This window comes from Diceros bicornis, chromosome 28, assembly GCF_020826845.1.
Source record: "Diceros bicornis minor isolate mBicDic1 chromosome 28, mDicBic1.mat.cur, whole genome shotgun sequence".
NCBI classification, from domain to species: Eukaryota; Metazoa; Chordata; class Mammalia; order Perissodactyla; family Rhinocerotidae; genus Diceros; species Diceros bicornis.
This window is the reverse complement of record NC_080767.1, coordinates 9610859-9633066: the sequence shown is the minus strand read 5'-3', so window position 1 is coordinate 9633066 and position 22208 is coordinate 9610859.

The following is a 22208-nucleotide window of genomic DNA, read 5'->3' as shown; positions in this document are numbered from 1 at the left end:
TTCTGCCATTTCTAGATCATCAATTAGTTGACACCCATGGGCCTTTCCCTTCCTTGTTCTTACTCTTCTTTTTGCTTGGAATACACCTTAAGAGCCACGTTTATTGTCTAGCATTATTCACTCTCACCCTCCCCCAGAAGCCTCATCTCATTCAGGATTTCAGTCTTTCTTTTCTTTTCTTTTTTTAAAAAGGACCAGCACTTTTTATTTTGTTTCATTTTATTTATTTATTTATTTATTTATTTTTTGGTGAGGAAGGTTGGGTCTGAGCTAACATCTGTTGCCAATCTTCCTCTTTTTGCTTGAGGAAGATTGTTCTTGAGCTAACATCTGTGCCAATCTTCCTCCATTTTATATGTGGGACACCACCAAAGCCTGGCTCAACGAGCGGTGTGTAGGTCCACACCTGGGATCCGAACCCACGAACCCTAGGCCGCTGAAGCGGAGTGCGTGAACTTAACCACTACGCCACCAGGCTGGCCCCAGGATTTCAGTCTTTATGATAGTTATTTTTACTGATCTAGTCTTCTTTGTGTTCGTTATGGGTTTATATTATCTGCCTTCTAATCTTTATCCTTTCTTTCTTATGTGGAAATTATGATGTTTATTTTAAAAAATGTAAATGCTCCACTCTCTGTCCTGAAAGGAATTCAGAGTCCTTTAGAGTTTAGAGTTTAAATTCCAGTTTGTGTCCTTTGCCGTGGGATCATACCTTGGTTTTTTTGTTTGTTTGCTTTTGGGATTTTTTCCACTTTGCTTTTTTAATGTCCAAGACTAATGTCTAACTATACAATATTTCTTGTTTGTTTATCAAGTATGATTTCATAAGTGTATTGGTTTCTGATTGCTGCTGTAACGAGTTACCACAAACTTGGTGACTCAAAACAATATACATCTATTTTCTTACAGTTCTAGAGGTCAAATATCTGAAAATCAGTTACTCTGGGCTGAAATCAAGGTGTTGGTAGGGCCATGAGGCCCTGGAGGCTCTAGGAAAGAATGTATTTCTTTGCCTTGTTCAACTTTCTAATGGCAGCTGTATTCCTTGGGCTCAAGGTTTCTTCAAAGACAGCAGTATGGAATCTTGCTTCAGTTGTCACATTGCCTTCTTCTTCTGTGACTTCCTCTTATAAGGACACTGATTACATTTAGAGTCCATCCAGATAAATCAGAGTAAATCTCCCTATTTTAAGATCCTTAATCACACCTGCAAAGTCCCTTTTGCCATATAAGGTAACATTCATAGGTTCCAGGGATTAGGACCTAGATATCATTGAGGACCATTATTCAACCAACCACATAAAAAAACAGAAAACTGAATTTTAACTTTAAATGATGAAGTTTATATAAGCAAAAGATTAATTACATAACATGGATAAATTAAACCAAAATAAGTGGTGTGTATATTTCAGAATATTAATGGTGGTTTTATATGGTTTGTGGGTGATTTTTACTTGCTTCTTAGTTTTGCTCATGTGTATTTTTAAAAATTTCTACAGTGAATATTTTATTTATAACAAGAAAAACATAAATAATATTTGCTTTTCAAAACAGGGTCAGAGTAGAAAAATTAATCTCTCTTTAATTAAAATACGACCTGGAGCTCAGAATAAACTTAATGTTGGTGAGGGGATAAAGGGTGTTAATGGGGTACCTCTTTTGATTTTAAATGTAATTATACTGCTTATCAAAAACAGTTATTTTCCTTCTTTTTTCTGTTTAATTAGAATACTTTAGAGGAGACAATTATCTCTAATCATTTTTATTTTTATTTTTTCAGGTTTTCTAAGAAGATCATTTCAACATGAGCAAATAATATTTTTTTTTCCTTTCCAGTACCCATAACTTTTTTTTCCTTTTTCTTTACTTATTGGATTAGCAAGAAATTCTAGAATAATTTTGAATGATGGTGGTAATGCTGGGAAGACTTATTTTACTCTTCTAATTAATGAGGATGTTTCTAGTATTTCATCATAATATCTGAAGTTGTATATATTAGTAAGATAAATGTTATTCATCATGTTAAGGATGAATTTTTTAATTTCTGAAGAATTTTCTTTTTTAATCAGGAATAGATACTGAATTTTATTAAGACTTTTCACCATCTATTAAGCTGATATTATGGGTATTTTTTTCTCTCTTAACCTATTGATGGAATAAATTACCTTAGTAGATTTCCTAGGTTAAATCTTACTTGAACAAAAGTTATTTTTATTTTTATATGATACTGTATTTGATTTGTAACTAAGTTCTTTAGAATTTTTACATCTACGTTCATAAATAATTTTGTTCCATAGGGTTTTTTTGATATGTTTACTTTGTTAATATTTATTTATTTATTTTATCCTCAAATGTTGAAATAGAATTAATCTGTTTTTTGAAGGTCTGAAAGAGTTTGTCCATGACACCATGTGTGCCTATCATTTTTAGGGAGAATAATTTTTTAATTTATGTCATGGTTTTTCTTCCATTCAAATTTTCTGTATCGTCTTGGATCACTTTAAATAACTTACCTTTTCTCAAAATTGTTCCATTTCTTTACATTTTTAGTCTTTGAGTATAGAGAAAATTTTTCAGTGCCAATGTCTCTCTCCCATTTCTCTCATTTCATTGGGGCAGGACTGCCCCACCCCTTTGGGCTCCTTTGTACTTCTCCCCTACTGGAGTGAGCAAAACCCCTCCCAGTTTTAGCTGCTGCTCTTACATCTTCCAAAAGTGAAAACCTGCTGGCCCTTTAGGGTGCTCCTGTTCTCAGATCCATCCTGTTGCATCCTGCCGCTCTCTTTGCACAGGTGCCAATGATACGCAGATGTCGACTCTTTAGATTTGTCCCACCCACTTGTATTTCGCAGCTCATGGAGACACCTGGTCACCTAGTTTTGTTGTAAACACAATCCACTGTCTGTGGATTTTGGTTGTGCTTTCTAGTTGCTCTGTTTTTATGTGGAGATTTGAGAACATCCAAAACCATCCTGCCACTGTCACCTTCATCATCCCAGAATCCTCTCTTTCTTTCTTAATTACATGTTAGAAGCTTATTTACATTATTGCTCTATTCAAAGACTAGTTCTTGGGTTTTTTTGTACGTTTGTTTGTTTTTTTACCAATTCTGAGTTCTGGCTATTTAATTAATCTTTTTTATTCTTTTACCCTTACCTTGCTCTTTTATGTTTATTTGTTCCTTTCTCTTTTTTAAAAAAGTTATTTTGTTGTCCTTTTTCTAGATTTTAAATAAAATAGTAGTTCATTTTTCCATCTTTTTTGTCTAATATTGAAATATTTAGGACTATGGACTTTTTTCTGAGGATAGTTTGGGTATTTCATATAAATTTATATATATATAGTTTTCTCATCTTTACTTTTAAAATTATCTGCAATTATGATATATATTTCTTCTTTAAAATGGATCGGTAGAGTGCTTTTTTTAATTTCTAAGGGGATGGGCTTTTCTTTAAACTCTTCTTATTCATTTGTAATTTGGTTAAATTATATTGAGAGATACAGCTTGTGAAACTTTGGTTTTGGGACTTTGAAATTTTCTCATATCCTAATATGATAAATTATTATAAATAGTCTATACGTCTTGGAAAAGAAAGCATATTTTCTGTTTGTACAAAATCAAATTGTACAATTTTATAAATATATATATCAAGTAAATTTTAATAAATAGATTAATCATTACCTTTATATCCTTGCTTTTTCATTTATTTTAGCTGTCACAGAAAGATGTACTAGCATTTCTGAATTTGATAACTTTCTGTCTTTTTTCTCTTTGTATTTCTAACAATTTTTGTTTTACGTGTGTTGATACAATATTATTTGGCATTAAATGTTCATGATAATTATATTTTCATTGTAAATTGAACCCTTTACCAATATGAAATGATGGTCTCTCTTGCATTTGCCTGGTATTCACTGTTATCTGATAGTAATATTTATGTGTGTGTGCATTTACATAATATTCCTTCACCCAGTCTTTATATTTTTGTGCTGATTTGTTTTAAGGTGTGTTTGGTGAACAGCAGATAGTTAGGTTTTGTTATTTGACCCAATCTGAGAATCTTTAAATAGGGAGTTGTAAGCCATTCACACGTTTTTGTTAAAACAGATATATTATATATATATTTTTTGTCATCTTTTTCATTGACTTTCTTTTTTCTACTTTTTTCTTACCTTTTAGGGGGTCATTTTCTATATATGCTATATAGTTTCCTTTTAACGTCTCCATTCTTTTGGGAAGTATATATTTTATTTTAAATTCTACAAATCATTACTTTAATTAAAGAGCATTTTCTAAACTATTTTGTTTAAGTTTTAGAGAAGAGAGTAAAACAATATCTTTTGAGTTTCCTCTCCTGAAGTCAAGGAATTTCACACTCCTTAACACATCTTTTATTCCTGGCTCCCATTCTTCAGGTTTTGATCCAGATGTTTATTGTAAGATATTTTTACACTATTTAGTTCTCCTAAATAATAATAAATAATTAATTTAAAAAGTGTTGATTGATTAATTAAGCAGATATTCAGACCCTGCCCCAAGGACTGGATAAACATGTTTGAAGAAGATACACACTGCCCCTGATTGTCTTCTAAATTTTAGAATCTGGTAGGTGATGGAGACAAGTGAGCAGACGATCATATTATTTACAACAAGGAGTGGCCTGAGTGCTGTGATTGGGATGCTTTGAAGGTGCTGTAGGGCCACCTAGGAAGGACCCTAACCTGTTTTTGGTGGGTCAGAGAAGGTACTCTTAATACTCATAACTTTCAATTAGAAGAAGAAAGGACTTCCCACATTTTTTAGTTTCCTTTAGCTAATAGAAAAGTCTCCAGATTTCTTCTGAGTTCTTTGTTCTTGAGTAAATCTACAGACATGAAGGAAGGACTCAGAACATTTTACGAGGCACTACTGTTTCATAGGCTTTGTGTCAAGTGCTTTACATCAGTCATATCTTTCAAAGCCCATAGCAACCCTGTGCGAGAGGTGCGTTTTGCCCGTTTCACAGATGAAGTAACGGAGGCTCAGACAGATCAGGCAATTTGCTTCTGATTGCGTGATTTGAAAGTGATTCCCATCCAAGCCTAGCGGGCCTCGGAGCCCTTGGCCTTTCCCATAGGGTGCTGACACCGAGAGTTTGAGTCTGGGGGGTTCTGTGTTTGAAAGATAGCACCCACTGGTTGGCTGCGCCAGTTATGGCATAGGGGGCGCTTCTTGTTCTCCTGGGAGGGATGTGTGTGTGGAGCGGGGATGGTAACAATCTTCCTACTTCCTAGTGCCTGAGTCTCACTGCATTTGTCACAGGGAATATAAGTTGTTGTCTTTTTTAGAAAATTGGGACTTTCTCATCATGGTAAGAATTGGTGGGAGAGTTTCATTCCTTTCTTGACGGCTTTTTAAGCTACTGACACAGGTTTTAAGTCCCTGCCTTTTGGGAATACTTTTCTTATTTGTTTCATACTCAGATGCATTCTTGACTGTGGTTCCCCTCACAAACCAAAGATCTGGACAGATACTTCTTTCAGACCCTTCAACTGTGACTTCTGGGGGGAGACCATTTGTAGTAGGCACCATTGTTCTCCACCTCCAGCAGGAAGGGAAACCGGACCACAGCAGACTTCTGTGCCCCTCCTAGAAATTTCCCTGAGTGTTGCCACAGAAAACTGCCTGTTGGTTCAGTTTCTTGTCTTGCAGAAGAGCTGATTTCAACCCGGTCTGGTGACTCCCCTTTCTTTGCTGTTATTCCTGTTAACCTGATGGTTTGCTAGTAATTAATTCTGATGAGTCCAACGGGGATCCCACCTTCCCTTCTTTAGTAAGCATTACCCTGGGTGTAAGCATTCCATTTCACTCTCTCTCTCCTTCTCCACTATGGCCAGTACCTTTCAATGAGTGGACAGGCAGCTGAGTTGTCCTAGGAAGAACATGGGCGTCTCACTCCCTCAGATCCTCCTTCAGAAAGGCTTTCTGGAAGAGCTGACCTTTCAGCTCAGATCAGATCTGAAGGATGAACTGAGGAGGCAAAAGGGCTGGGGAGTGGGGTGGGCAGCACGGGGAGGCAGGTAGGGAGCAGGGAAGAGTGTGTTAGACCAAGGCACAATCCTGTACCATAGGATTGTTGTGGGGATTCAGGAGGAATATGTGATGCTCGTGGTCTTGTCAGTGGGTAGGCCTCCACCCAGGTATCTTCTGCAACCAGTGCTCCTACGCCTGGCATCTGTGTATCCAGAAGAAGCTGCGATTGGTGTGAAATTTTACTTCTAGAATTTTTGAAAGGGAAAGGCCTTCTTTTTGGAGGGATCATTCATTCATTCGTTCATTCATTGATCAAACCTTCATTAAGGGCCCATCCTGTACCCACCAGAATTGGGCTTGGTGATGGTAGGAGGCTGGGCCCTGCTCAATCTCCTTCTCCATGTGTGTGTGCTTGGCTCACCAGATGGGCCCACAATCCAGGAGTGTCACAGCAGAGGGAGGGCAGAGTCTCTGAGGCAGGCCTGGCTTCCTGTCTAAGGACATGAGATTCCACTGTGTGGTAATTTGCTCTATAGACATGTCCTAATTTGCATGGCAGGGGAAGCTTGTTGATCAGAAGCAAGAATTTTCAATTCCTTTTACCAAGGATTTTGTGGTGAAACAGTCACTGGGTCAGTCCCAAAGAAGCGGCTGCCCAGGTCAGTCATGCCTTGGCAGGTTGGGGTAGATCTCCCCTGCCACCATTGGAGGGGGTGCAGCCGAAGGGCTGCTTCCTCAGAGGCTGTCCTCTCAGTCTAGCTAGGGGAACCAGTAGACAGTTACCAAGTGCAGTAAAGTGTCAGGTGCTATGATGGAAGGCTGTGGAGGGTGAGCGGGACACAAAGAAAGGAAGGCCAGTTCTGCCTGGGGTGGCCAGGAAGGCAGCAACTCTTAAGCACATAATAAATTGTACTCGTCTGATATGGCTCTATCATGTCTCTATACACATGGCACAAATATCGTGTCTTTGTTCATTAGTTTATCATGTACAAGCAACTTTCAAATCCATATTCTCATTTGAATGATTATAGTAGCCATTTTATAGACAATGGAGTGGATATTGAGACACTAAGTAATATGCTGAGGGGCACGCGGTAAGAAAATAGCAGAGCTGGGACTGAAATGCAAGACTTCTGACTGCCAGTCTTATCTTTTTGGCCACTGAGAGGATCAAACTCTTTAGATTTGGGAGCCTGCTCTGCCCCTGATGATTCATGCATTCATTCCTGCCTCCCACCTTCCAGGCACCATGCTTGGCTCTGAAGACACAGTCAGACTTCAGTCATGTGGTCAAGGACTGCAAAAGGTTGACACACTCATAGACAACTACACTATGCAAAGATCTCTATACCATGAGAAAGGCGTGCCAACTGCTGGAGGGGTGGTGCCATGCAGGTCAGGGCAGTTGAGGAGCAAAGATTGTGGCTGGCAGCCTGGGGACAGGCAGGGCTGAGCTGGCTTTCAACAACATTCAGGCTGAGCCCTTCCCCTTGGCTTCCTTAATCACTGGGGCAGAAGCACTCCCTCTGGGGGCCAGGTCTACCCATTAGCTTCAGCCCTTCCTCAGATCCAACCCCCTAACTGGGCAGAGGCTGCAGATTCTGCTCACAGCCACTCTCGAGCTCATGAGTGGCAGCCTGTCATGTCCCCTAGGACTGCCCTCTCTGCTTCTATCCTGGTAGAATTTGCTGTTCCTAAAGAGTATCCAGAATTTCAGCATCTGGCTTGGGACAAGGTACTGAACCACTCTAGGCCTCCACTTCCTCATCTGTAAGGTGGGGAAATATTAGTGCCACATCCTGGGACTAAATGAGATAAGGCCCATAAAAGGCTTAGCCCAGAGGCTGGCATATACATACTCCACAAACTGAAGACAAAACATTAATGAGTGGTCCTAAGAATCTCCGGGGGTTCCCAGGCCCACTGTTAGACATTCTCTCTTAGTTACACTAATAGTTAATGGTTGTCAGAGTCTTCCTAAGTCCCAGGAAGGCATCATTCTAAATTCTCAGTACTTTTCATGAGGTATCTCATTTCCTCTCCACAACAAGCCTACAAGTAGGTACTATTGTGATGTTCAGTTTACATGCCTGGAAGCTGACGCTAAAATAGATGAGGCAATTCACCTGAGTTCACATAGCTACTAAGTGTGTGGAATCAGGATTTGAAACCAGTTAGTCTGATTTTGGGGCCTGGATGCTGACCCCTCACCCCCTCATTACTTGTGAGGGCTGAGTGATTCTGGGGCTAGGGGATCAACATTTGTCACCACACCCTGTTTGATGAGGAAGTGTACAGTCTGTGGATCATGCTTTAAGAAACACAGGGAAGGCTATTAGTCTGTCTCCCTCAGCTTCAGCCTCTATCATCCCTCACAGGCTTCCTATGACCCACCTCCTGCTGTTGCCTTTCATGGGACAAGCATTTGCCCCCACGGATGCTTGGCCATAGTCCATGCAGAAGCTTCTGGGAGGGGGAGTTGAGAACTCCATTTGTCCGTGGCCAGAACCCCGTAGATGTCTTTTCTTTCTAGATGCTTTCCAGTGTTTCCACTCCTTTTTGTGCTGTAGCCTTTGGGGTTCCCGGCTTATCACCTCCCATCCTGCTATTTCTCTCCGGAGTAGGGTCCTTCCTGTTTACCTCCTGTTTACCTGGTACACCTGGGAGAGGAGGGGAAGAGGGAGGGTGGAGGGTTCCCTAAGATCCCTGCTGGAATCCCTTCCTATAGTGAGGATTGTTGTGAAGGGGTCATTTGTGGATCATTTTCCTTGGAACTTTCGGTTTCCTTGGAACACTGGGATACCCTTTTCTCTTGGGGCTGGGTGTACAGACGTGGCCCTGGAGGGGATGGAAGAGAGTTTCAGGGGTTCCACCAAGTCCCTGGGAAACCTGAATTTAGACACGGCAATTGAGAGAGGTTGACGCGACTCCTCCTCTGATCACATCTCTTTCTCACTTAAAATCTATTAATGGCTTCTGATTGCCTTGGGGCAGAGCCCCAAAGTCCCAACAGGGCCTCCAGAGTCCTACAGGAGTTGACCCTACCTACTTCTCCAGCTCGTTTGTCTGTTCTCTGCTTGTTCAAAGTCCTCTGGTCACACTGACTTTCTTTCCTGTCCTGGGACTTGCTGGGCTCCTTCTTATCCCAGGTCCTGTGCGCTGTTTCCTAGGCTTGTCCCCTCCCCGTGGCCATGACCTGCTTTCTTCCACTGTAGGGCTTATTGCAGACATCATTCAGGATGGCCTTGCCTGAGCCTATAGGATAAATGTGGTCCCTGTGTCACGGCATCCCATATTTTTGCCACTTAGTGCTTATCACATTGTTATTTGGATAATTATCTGTTTCACATCTGACTTCCCCATTAGATAGTTCCATGTGGGCATGGCCTGTATTTGCCTTGCAGAATTCTGTGTTCCTAGTGTTTACATGGTGCCTCGCACACAGTGGGTGCTCAAAGAATATTTACTGAATAAATGAGTCACAGGGAGGTCAGGGAGCCTGGAGCCTCTTCAGAGCCACTGAGAGGGACTGAGGGGGCGGCGGGGAGGCATGCGATGCTGTGGTGCTGCTAGGAGGCTTGCTTCCAGGGATCTTCAATGAGTTCCTCAAAAAGAGCTGGGCAGAACCACAGCAGCCAGAGTAGGGGAAAACCTGGGAGCTAGGAAGGCAGGCCCTTTCCAAGAATGTATTTTTGTAAGTTGGTTTCAGAACAACAAAGCTTATCCCAAGGAAGAGAAACCTATTTCTCAGTAGAAGTATTAGGTACACTTCTGGTGCTTCTTATACCGTGATGGTTAGAGCTGGAAGGAAACTTAGAAATGTTGAATTTTCACAGATATTGAGCCTGAAACTCAGAGAGGGAAAGCAACTTATTCTAGGGCACACAGCGAGCTATGGTCCACAACCAGATCTTGTGGCTTCCAGACCAATTCTTATTTCATTACAACACACTGCACTTTGATTTGGGGCCACCGTTGGAGGGGAAAAGAAATCATCAGAAAATGAATGTTTCCTGAAATATCACCTGCGATTTATTGCGCTCAGAACTTCACACTGATAAATAACCTCTTTCTCATTAACATGCAGGCTCCCTACAATTAGCACTCTCATTTGTACTGTGTAAACAGCTTCTAACTGTGCCTTTTACCTCTTTGTTCAAAGATTTCTGTTAGCAAAGAAACAAGAAGGAAATTAGTAGCAGGTGAGAGCTTATTTTTAATTATATTGAGATTGACTGTTGTTCTCCGAATCTTCTCTAATTCCCCCAAGATATTTATTTGCAGACCAGAGTTTTCAATCTATTAAAGCAGCAGCCATTTCTGATCTTTATTTACTAAATGAAAACACAAATGGCAGCAGCGGATTTCTGGCTTGGTGCCAGGGAGGCAGCCTGGGGGGATGGGGCTGCGTCAAGCTTTCATCTGAGAAGCCGGCAATCAATGTAGCACATATAGGGGACGTTGAAGGGCGCCGATTTCGGCATGAGATAGGCTTCGAGTCCCAAAGTCAGGGCTTTCTTGGTAATGACTCCCAACTTCTACTATCTGAAGTCAAGTTTAGGTTCTTTAGCAGAAGAATTTTACTTTGTCTCTGAGACTGGGAAACTTTGTGCCTGCCAATGATGAATGTTTGGTCTTATGGTGGGAACGTTTCAAAGATTATCTATTGCAACTTCTCACCAAGGGCAAGAATCCCTTTTGAACTTTCTGGCAATTGATGTTGCCCTTGTTTGTGTACTCCCTTCTGAAGTTTGTCTTCCCCTGAATTGACATCTTGTCTCCACCAACTTTCACATTTTTGGGAATCCACACTGAAAGTAACTATTCTCTCTTTTACATGATGATCCTATGTCTCTATATCCGTCTGAAGACAGGGCCATGTCCCCTGAGTCTGTTCTGATCTATATGTGCCGAGTTCCTTTAAATATTTTTAATGGGACATAGTTTCCAGGTCCCTTATTACTCTGGGCTATTTCCTTTGGACACACTATAGATGGTGAAGCCCTCTTACAGTGAGCCGTCAAGGACTGAATACAAGGTTCCAAGCATTATCTGATCAGTGCAAAGTCAATGTAAACCTAAAGACCCTGCCACTCAAAGGCCATCCTCCCAGCTGGGGACCTTCCCCTGCCCACTGTTCTCTTGTAAGTTCTTATCTATTTGAGGAGCACATTAGAATACTCCAGATTTTTTTTTAAAACCTACCACCCTTTCCTAGGAACAAGAAAGCCCTCTTTGATAAAGAGTTAGTTACCACATTTAAGTATATTTTATTTAGCATTTCTGAGATATTTCCATTAGTTGTTAAATAATTTGCATCCTATAAAAGATTTTTACACATAAGAACCGTCACAATAACCCCAAGAGACAGGCAAGGTCAAGGTTGTTACCCCCATTTCACCACTGAGGAAACTAGACCTACAGAGGTAATGACTCATGGAACGCCGTACCGAGTTGGGATTTGAAGCCCAGTTCTTTGACTGTAGGTTCACACCTTGTTTTCACTATATCACAGCTGGTTCTCCTTAGCAGATAATTGGGTTGAAAGGGTACAACTGAGCTTCTGGAGCAACAGAACAAGGCCTTGGTTCCTCTACTCTGTCAACCAGAGTAGTTCTTCTGGGCCCTTCATCCTCTGTCATTTGTCCAGTGAGGCAGGTTGATGGCAGCCCCATCATTGGCATGAAGCTGTAAAATGCAAGATTCACCCACATTTATAAGCTGAATAGGGGAGGTGACTTTCTGAAATTTAAGGTAAAGCTTGAATTGGAATTATTTATACTGCACTAATTTGTAATTTATGCTCTGACCACTTCTAGGTGACTGAATTCAAAGTTATATTTTAAAAGAATACTTAAAGGGCCTAATAATAGAAAGAGAAACAATTGTACCTAGAAATCTAAGCCAGGAAGGGTTACTATCAGCTTTCAGTTTCCCGGCATTGGAGGCAAGAATGGAAACGGTAATGGGTTACCCAACTCTCCTTTTCTTGTAAAAGGAAGCAAACAATTAGAGAGAAGTGACACCTACACCAACTGGAATCTCTCCCTTTCATCGTTATGTAAACAGTTCTGAACAGCATAATGATCCATGACTCCAACCACCATTTACAGACCTTTGGAGATTCCGTTGGGAGGGTTGGGGTGGGTTTGAGAATCTACACTTTGAAACTGCTTCCAGAAGCTTCTGATGATCAACTACTACCTGGGGGGATGCTTGTTAGAAATGCAGATTTCTGGCTCTGCCCAGAGACCCGTGTGCTTGGGATTCTTACCTCTCAGGTGGGCTTTTGATCAGAGCAGTAGCCTATCAGTTAATACCTAGGGCTCTGTAGTGAGGGCAGGAAGGCAGATGTTCTTTACAGGGGCAAGGAAGCAGCAGCAATGATGTTTTCATCTGACAGGGGTTTGGATTTGTAATCTCACCGAGACAGAGGATGATGCCTCCTTTTCATGGACCAGTCAGGGTTACCTACAAGCATGGCCCAGCCTTCTCTTATTTTGGTATCAGTTTGGTTCTCATCAGTTGCTCAAGGTATTTGCAGCCCAAGGGTTTGACACCACAAGGCAGAAAGAGAAGTACTTTTACCCAGGAAGATTTTGGAGGAGGGTCTTGTCAGGCATCTGGCTGTTGACAGAAGCAGCTTAACATGGCTCCTATGGAGTGTTTGAGTCTGCGTAGGACTGCAGTTACACGGTCCTCGTCTACAACTCAATGCCTCTCTGCATAACTCGATAAATTCACCTGTTAGAGTTATTTGATATTGTGCATCTGAACGCTGAAGAGTGTCTGCCTGTTAGAATTAATGCCAGTCTTGGGCATGATAAATATGATTCTAGTGGCTCCTCTGAGAAGCTTCACTAGGGTACCGTTTTATTGTCTGCTGTCTCAAAGGCTTAAATCTCTTTTTCTGCCTTCAGTTCATAGGATAAAAACATGTGAAATCACTGGGATTTATATAGGCAGATTTGGCAGCTCTTTCATTTTTTACTTGGACTGTCAGATATAAATCAACGTTACGACACTCTTTCCAAGAATGTGTTAGAATGTGCATGTGTTCGGGGAGCAGACATGGTATTTCTATTATAATTTTGTTTGTTAGGTGTGATCTGAATTGTTTGGCTTTGTTTTATAACATTCACAATTTGTGGTTATTTAATTGGTTCTCCTCCGTTATCCCTACCCACTGACTGTCAGGTTCTTTTTTTGCCGTTCTGTCTTTACTCCCACCCAGAATGCCCACTGCCTCCTGTCCATCCTTTAAGACTAAACTCTGGCACCACTTTCTTGATAAAGCCTTTTCTGATATCTACTCTCTATTGCTCTTTCCTTAAACTTCTTCAAAATTTGTTGCCAAGACCATACACTTAAACATTTTATTGTACATTTTCTAGTTATTAACCATCTGTACCATTCAATCTAGCACTTTATTTTAAACTGCTCTGTTGGCCCACAGTTTCACATGTGTGTCTTATTTTCCCAGTTAGATTTTTGAGCTCATTGTGGACAGAGTCCACATTTTATATATCTTTTTTACACCATTCCCTCCCCAGTGGTGTGTGCCCACGGCTAGGCACATGTAGATATGACTTGTTCAGGCTGCTATAACAAGAACACCATAGACTGTGTTCTTAAACAACAGAATTTTATTTCTCACAGTTCCAGAGCCTGGGAAGTCCAAGATCAAGGTGTCGGCCAATTCAGTTGCTCGTGAGGGCCTACTTTCTTGTTTGCAGATAGCTGTCTTTTTGTTGTATCTTCACATATTAAAGAGCAAAGAGAGGAAGCAAGTTTTCTCATGTCTCTTCTTATAAGGGATAATCCACCACGAGGGCTCCACCCTCATGACCTAATTACCTCCCAAAGGCCTCATCTCCAAATACCATCACATTGGTGTTTAGAATTTCAATATGTGAATTTTGGGGGAACACAAACATTCAGTCCATAACAAGATGTTTAGGGCATGATTGATTGCCCTCCCTTTGCTCCCTCACCACCACAGTTTATAAAGACTTCTGTTTGCAAAATCAATTGAAGGAGAAATGAGGATCTTTTGATTATAAACTCCAGGAAGGCAAGAATCGTGTATTGTCTAATTATCATTACATCTCCAGTGCATATCTTCAACCACTTGAACAGTTGCTGAATTGATTTGTTGAGTGACTTCTTTTGTCTAAACCTGATCTCGTCTGAATATGTCTCACATGAATCTTATGTGTAGAAGTAGAAAGCAAGGTATTTATTTCTGGCAAGGTAGAAGCTTCTGGGATTTGAAATGAGCCTATTCTTTTCTTACCACTTTCTAAGCTCATCCCTCTCTGTCACATCCCCAAATGAACAAAACAAAAGAGGCAAATAGGAAGCTCTGGTTCTATGGCATTATGGGGGGAGTGTCTTTTTTCTTGAAGAAACTGCCAATAAAGTCATTTGTTTTTTTAGACATCTCTAATCATTCAGACTTTCCTATACCCCAAAGAATTTTAAATCCTTTTATATCCTCCCAGTATCCAGGGTCTAACATGAAAAATTCCTATCTACATAGGTTTCATTTAACAGACAAGGTAAAATCAAATCCCCTTTAAGAATGTCCTAAATATAGAGGAAGGGTTCTAAAGCAATGAGAACAAAGAAAAGTCTTTATGTAAACATCTTGCCCTTCAACTTTGGGGGGAAAAAAGCAGGAACAAACAGACTTTATAACCTTCCACTCTTGAGTTTTCATATTAGACATGCAGGTTTATTACAAGGAAATATGGGAATGTCCCTTTATCAACCACTCAGTCACCCAGGCTTCCATTTCTTCAGTACCCATTTCCCATCCAGTCTCAAGCAGTTCAACAGAACTGCTCAGGTCTGGTGGCAGCTCCTCTCTCTGTTTATTGGGCTCATTTTGCTTCCTAACAAAGAGGATTTGGTTGGGTCAGCTTGCCAGGATTCCTTCAGTAAGGAGTACCTTCTGGGTAGTTGGTCTTATGGGTCCTGCTCCTGTAAGATTCAGCAGGGGTACTGGGCTTTATTCCAGACAACTGTGATGAGGGTAGCAGTATTGGTTTCACTTCTATAATAAGTACACTGAGAGGGGAATAGCAAGAGAAAACAGGAAAATTCGTTGGGTTTGCCTCCCTTGGAATGAGTTTGGCAGATGCTTAAGGCTTCATGGATTGTCCTTCCACCCATCCAGTCCAAGACCTACTGGAGGTTTGGGGGCAAAAGTGACAGGGCTGAGGATGGCAGGGGGCAGGAGGAGAGACCAGGAAAGACTTTAGGCAGAGCTTCTTCTTTTTTTTTTTTTTTTTGTGAGGAAGATCGGCCCTGAGCTAACATCTGCCAATCCTCCTCATTTGCTGAGGAAGACTGGCCCTGGGCTAATATCCATGCCCATCTTCCTCCACTTTTTTATATGGGACGCTGCCACAGCATGGCTTGACCAGCAGTGCGGCAGTGCGCGCCCAGGATCTGAACCAGCGAACCCTGGGCCGCCGCAGAGGAGCGTGCGCACTTAACCACTTGCGCCAATGGGCCGGCCCCTGGGCAGAGCTTCTTGAAATAGGCCTAGGAGTTATTCAGGTAAGGAATGAGTTTCAGATAGGAAAACTAGAAACTGGAAGGGGCTATTGTTCTCTTTATTGGTAAGCAATCCCATTCCACTTTTCCCATCCATTTAGAGGTGATTCATAGATAATTTCATTCCAGATCAAGGGACAAGGGCTCATTTATTAAAATATTATATTTCTGTCTGTTGACATATCACTGACTAGTCCTTATGAGGATTTAAGGCAGCTGACAATAGCTTCAAGGATGAGTAGAGAACTCAAAACCATGATCTCTGAGATACTGTGAAAAGTCCTCTTTGTCTTCAAATATCTGAAGGCCATGATGGAGAGGAGGACTTAGATTGATTACATGATACCTCAGAAGGCATAATGAGAACCAGTGGGTGGAAGATGCTTGGAGGCAGATTTGGGCTCAATAAAAGAAACTGTAATTGAATCTATTCAAAGACGGCCTCACTGCCTCAGAGAACAGTGAGTTCCCCCTTCCTAGAAGTGTTTGAGGAAAGTCTAGTGGCCACTCACTAGGGATATTGGGGAGGAAATTCTCTGTAAAAAGTAACAGTATGAAAAATTGAAGAGTTCAACTCTGTCTTTGATCTCTATGGCAAAGCCTTAAGAAACGCCGATGACAAGAGCAGGGGTAGACCTTTGCCCTTTCGGAGCCTCAATTTCCTTCGAAATGAGAAGGCTGGGCCAGGTACCCGCGAATTTCAGGTGGGCTCTGGCATTCTGTGCTAATGCTAACAATCCAAGTAATTTACCGTTCCATTTTGAGGTCACATTGCTAAGAGCACATCCAGGTGGTGTGTCAGGTTCTTCGAGCACCTTAATTCCTGTCCTCAGGAAGAAGGGAGGGGAAAGTTCAATCTTGGTTCCCGTGACCTCATACACCATGTATCGAAGACCTGGGAAATTTTCGTGGCTTTTCACATCCCAGCCTTGTCTGTGTGCACCAGGGGCCTCAGAGAAGCCCCCAGAGACATGGTTGCCCAGCATGAGGGAGCTAAAGACTTTCAAGAAATGGTTGAGGACTGGCTCCATTCTAATAGTGCTGGGATTTCGACTCTGATCATTTAACATGTTCCTAAATTTGGAATTTATAGGTACTCCTTTCACCAGTCCTAGGATCAAGAAGTAGAAATGGATGAAAGAGAGAAGGCCCACTCTCTTATCTTAGAATCCTAGTGCTAGCAGATAACTAGAGCACACCTATGCTTATTAAACTTCTTTTTAAAAGGTCATCCTGTAGGGATCCCAAAAAAATCAACCACAGATACACAGGCTGGGGGAAATACACATTCCTCATTCACTCGTTCATCAATATTTGAGTGCCGACCATGTGCCAGTCATTTGGATGTATTACTTTGCTGTATTAGTTTGCTCTGGCTGCCATAACAAAACACCACAGCCTGGGTGGCTGAAGTAGCAGACATTTATTATTTCACAGTTCTGGAGGCTGGAAGTCTGAGATCAAGTTGACAGCAAGGTTGGCTTCTTCTGAGGCCTCCCTCTTTGGTGTGCAAACAGCCACCTTTTTGCTGTGTCCTCAGATGGTCACCCCTCAGTCTGTGTGTGTTGTCTGTGTCCTAATCTCCTTATAAAGATACCAGTCGTATTGGATCAAGACCCACTCATATGGCCTGATTTTATCTGATTACTTCTTTAAGGCTGTATCTTCAAATATAGTCACATTCTGAGGTACTGGGGGTTAAGACTTCAACATATGAATTTTGGGGGACACAACTCAGCCCATCACAAGGACAAAACTGTGACTTAGTGGCAGATATAATAATAAGGAAAATAAGATTTCAGCTGACAAGGGAGGTCAATATGATTTAACTGGCTGCCTAATGTTATGGCAATCTCAAGCTGTCTGACCAGAAATATGACATGGTATAGTTCTCTTAATCAAGTTGCTTTTAATTGACTTATTGGATTGATGTATTCCCTCGCTTACTTCTGTAAATTACACTGACCAGTGCCACCATGCTGAATGCTGGTGGCCACTGGGCTAGTCTACAGTGTGTTCAGGCACTTGTGCTGCCCCCCCCCCCCGCCCCCGCTGAGTCCTTGCTTACCGGGAATCACTTGTGTTTATTCACAAATATGGAAATGCCAGTTATACTTGTAATTATAGAATTTAATTATATATTATGTAAATCAATGAAATATGAATGCAAAAGAGAGTCATTTCTATAAGAACTAAGTCGAATGTTTTAGAAACACTTCGTGATGGTGGGCCACTAAAAGAACTGGTGTCAATGTGGATGTAGGACCGACATGATCCAAATCTTGGCTTTGCCCCTTTCTAACTGGTAATTTTGGGCATCTTACTTTTTCCCTACAAAGCGGTAACATGATGGTTGAGAGCAAGGACTCAATCAACTAAAAAAAGACTAGAAGGATTCTATACTCAGATTGCTTCACAAGTGTCCTTAAGTTCTTAGCTTAGCTTGGTCCTCAAACTGTAAGCTGTATGAAGGCATCAAATAGATCCATTTTTCTCACAACTAATAAATAGCACAACACCTGCTCAATAAATACTTGCTTAATGAAGGACCTCTGTTAACATTTGGGTACATTTCCTTCCAATGTTTTTGCTATGTGTAATATATATGTATATTATATTTTTGGAATGAATTATATATATATTTTTTTCTCTGCTTTTTTTCCACTTAACCTGATTACATCCCAAACATTTTCACAACTCATTAGAAATTCTTAAAAAAAAGATTTTTGTTTTGGGATGACAGCTGGTACTCCAGGAATTGTGCACAACGTATCCCCTGTCTCCTTAACTTGAAGGTTCTAAGACATCTGGGGTGTGGCTAAGGGTGTGCTGTGTCCGTGAATGGCCTCCTCCACTTGTGTTGCTGCAGAAAAGAGATATTAACTGCGGCTTTATCGGCTAGACCAGCTTACAAAGGGCAGATTGGTTTACTCAGTCCTGAAGGCTACTTAGGAAGGTCTCTGCCAGAGACCAGGAGACTAAATAATTCTTCCTGAAGTGACTCTCTCCTGGTTAGCTTCGCAGAGGGCTTTATAGGCACCAGAAACTCCACACGTCCAAAACTTTCTTCTCCCCCTGTGTTACCCAGACCGTTTAAGAGCACCACCATTCTCTCAGTCATTCAAGCTACAAACTTGGGGTTTCTCATTGACTTGTCCCTCTGCCTCCACATCGGATAAATCCTGCCAAAGCCATCTCTGAAAACTCTCTCGAATCTTCCCTCCGCCATTCTCCAATAACCATGACTCTGTCCTCTTTCAGACTTGCATCATTCGTCCTGGACTATTGCAGCATCCTCCTAATAGGGTTTATTACTTCCTGCCTCACCCACTTCTGGTTCATTCTTTACATTCTAGTGAGTTTTTTCCTCCTCAATGCAGATTTAATCATATGGCTTTTGAATTTTTTGCTCAAAATCCTTTGAGGGTTTCCTTTGCCCTAGAATAGGGTTCTCACTCTTTACCATACCATTCAGGGCATTTTACTCAAACCTATGTTTCTAGTCTCTTTTTCTGGTATAAAATATTTTAAAATAAAAATTTTTTTTAAAAGATCATTTTCTGTATTGCCGAAAGACGGACATGGGCCAAATCCTGGCTCTGCTCTTTCTAGGGGGTAACTTTGAGCATGTTACTTTCCCCCTATGGGCCAACAATATGATGGTTGAGAGCAAGGACTCAGGAGCCCCTCCACCTGGCTTCACCTCTTGCTGGTGGTAAGACCTTAGGCAAATGACTTAAACACTCTAGAACTCAGGTCCCGCATCTCTAAAACGGGCTTTGCCCCTGTGTGGTTGAATTGTTGTGGATTAAATGAATTAATACACATAGAGTTCTTAGAAAAGCACCCAATACGTAGTAAGTGCTAGATAGGTGTTTGCTATTATCATATAAGACCTGGTTTCCACATCTGTAAAATGGGGATAGTATTGCCCGCTTAATACCCAGGGGTATTTTGGAATTTAATGATGTAAGATCGCCTATGTGAAAGTACCTAGAACAACCTCTGGTACAGATTAGATGTTCAGTTCTCTCCATTTTCCAGACTTTAGCTTAGAATTCATTTCTGCCTCTTGGGAGCTTCTATAGCCCTTTGTTTATAGTGTTAATACAGCACCAATCACTCTATATTATAATTTTATAATAAAAATTCAATTATATATATATATTATATACATTCTCTCTATATATAGAATATACATGTATACATATATACATACATACATATTATATATATATATATATATTTTTTTTCCTAAATTGTTAACTTCTTCAGGGAGGGGGCTGTGTATTGCTGATTTCCGTATTGCTAACTCATGACTCAATCCCAGGCACAGGTGGGTGAGGCACTAGAGGTAATGATCATGAATGCAGCCTCTTGAGTCAGACAAACGTGGGTCCAAACCTCAGCCCCGCCTCATCCTGGTGTAGGGTCTTGGGCAGGTTACTTACCCTCTCTGCTACCTTCCCTACAGGGCTGGCTGAGGAGTGGATGAAGTAATTAAACATAAAGCACAGTGACTTGATCATAATAAGAGCTCAATAAATGTTGTCTGATAACAATAATTTATAGATATTTGTTAATTTTAATTATCATGTTAGGAATGCATAGGTTTCAATACTTGAATTCTTTTTTAGAATTTTTGGTCCTTTTATTCCTTTAGATTATGATATGGATGGATGTGATCTATGAATTTACCATTCAATTTTCAGGGACCGGTCTTTACTTCTTCCAGAAGGTTGGGACAAGGGGTAAGGACTGAAATGAGCAGCTCTAGAGTAGAGGGCAGGACAAGGATAACTTTCCCTATTTTCACAAATAAATAATGAAGAGCGGTCACTCATGTGACAAAGGAACAACCTTTTCTATCACCTCTTTGTTGAAATTGAAGAAATGAAATGAGCACTGACGGAGATGGGTGACCTCATGCTGTCATCTGCCCTCCCTGAAATACCACTTCCTCTTCGTGGGGCATGAGGACTCAGCACAGGAACGCAGCTTGGTCCTTCCCTGAGGAGTGTCAGCTCCTCAGACGCTCACTTTAATGGAAGGGTGTCATTGCCAAACACCTGGCTGTCTGCTCTTAGGGGAAAAACAGTAAGATGAAGAGATACCTAAGACACCAGCGTAAGGGCTATTAATTTTCAGACAAATTATCTAAAAGGCCTGATACATTATGTGCTCCTTCCATCACCACCACACACATACACTTCAATTCAATTCTACAATTGTGCTAGGCATTGTTCTAGATGCTGTGGGAAGTCACGGTGGGGCAAATGCAAAGATTTCTCTGATGTAGTAATGCCCTCCGGAAAGTTTATGATCTAGCAGGAAGACAGAAGTATTCTAAAGTCACTGACGAGCTGTAAAATAGTGCAAAATAAATTAGTGAAGAGTAAGCAGAGAGCCAGGGGACACAGAGGAGGGAGGAGTCTCCCAAGTGAAGGGAATTCACATTTGTTAAGCAGCTACCATGTGGCTCATGTTGTACTAAGAGTTTTACGTCCATTATATTATTTCTTCCACAGAAAAATCAAATAAAGTCAGAATTATTAACTCTTTTACAATTGGTTAAATTGAATCTCAGGGAGGTTAAGTAACTTACCCACACCACGCAGTTAGCATTAGTCAGAGTCTTGGCAGTTCCCTTTCTGCTGGAGATAACAGGAGGTGGCTTTTGATTGGGGCTTGAAAAAATTTCAAAAGGTGAAAAAAAGGGGGGTGGAGGGGATGTGAAGAAAGGGCTTTCACCCCAGGGGAAGAATGGCATGTCACGAGAGAACTTAATGACCATGTTAGAACCCCACCTGTCTCACCTGTCCTATCCATCGCACCCATTCTGTCAAGCAAATCATGCATACTCTTGATGAAACAGGCCCCATACTAGTTACAAAGAGTAGAAGTGCATGAGACAAAGCCCCATGACCTCACTCGTACGTCATGAGTCAAAATATACCCTGTGAAACATGCAAACAACACGTAGTATAGTCAGTGCCTGATGCGGCACTGGTGTGTTATGAATCATGGTTATTTTACCTAAAAGAGAGTGATGGAGACTGAGAAGTATCATGAAAAGTCGCTGGATTGGAATTTGAAGGATCTGAGTTCTAGTCTCCACTCTGCTACTTCTGGACTTTGTGACTTGGGACAAGTCACATCCATTCTCTGGGCCTGAGTTTCTTCATGGAAGGAATGAAGGTTTAGTTTACATGATTTTGAACATCTTCCTACCAGCTCAAAGGATGCACTGAAGAGGTTTGCTAAATTTACTTTGTTCTAGAAGGTTCTTTCTTCTCTCTCGAGTTTTCTCCTCCACATCTCCCCTAAGATGGCTGATGCTCCATCTTAGGCCATTTATTGTAAATCTCCAACCTACTTCAGAGTGAGGGAGCAGAAGATGAGGAGAGGGAGGGGAGCAAGCATAAGCTCCGTCTCTGAGGAGGAAGGTGCAGTTGGACACCAGCTCAAGGCAGTACAAACGTCCTCCCCGGAGGTCAGCTGACTGTGGCTAGGAAACCCCAGACTGGGGATCTCTAAGGCCCCTTCAGCTCTGACCATCTGTGTCTCCAAGGATGGAAGTGGCATAACAGGGCCTGCGTTATTCACCCAGCCACCAGCTGTGTCTACAAAA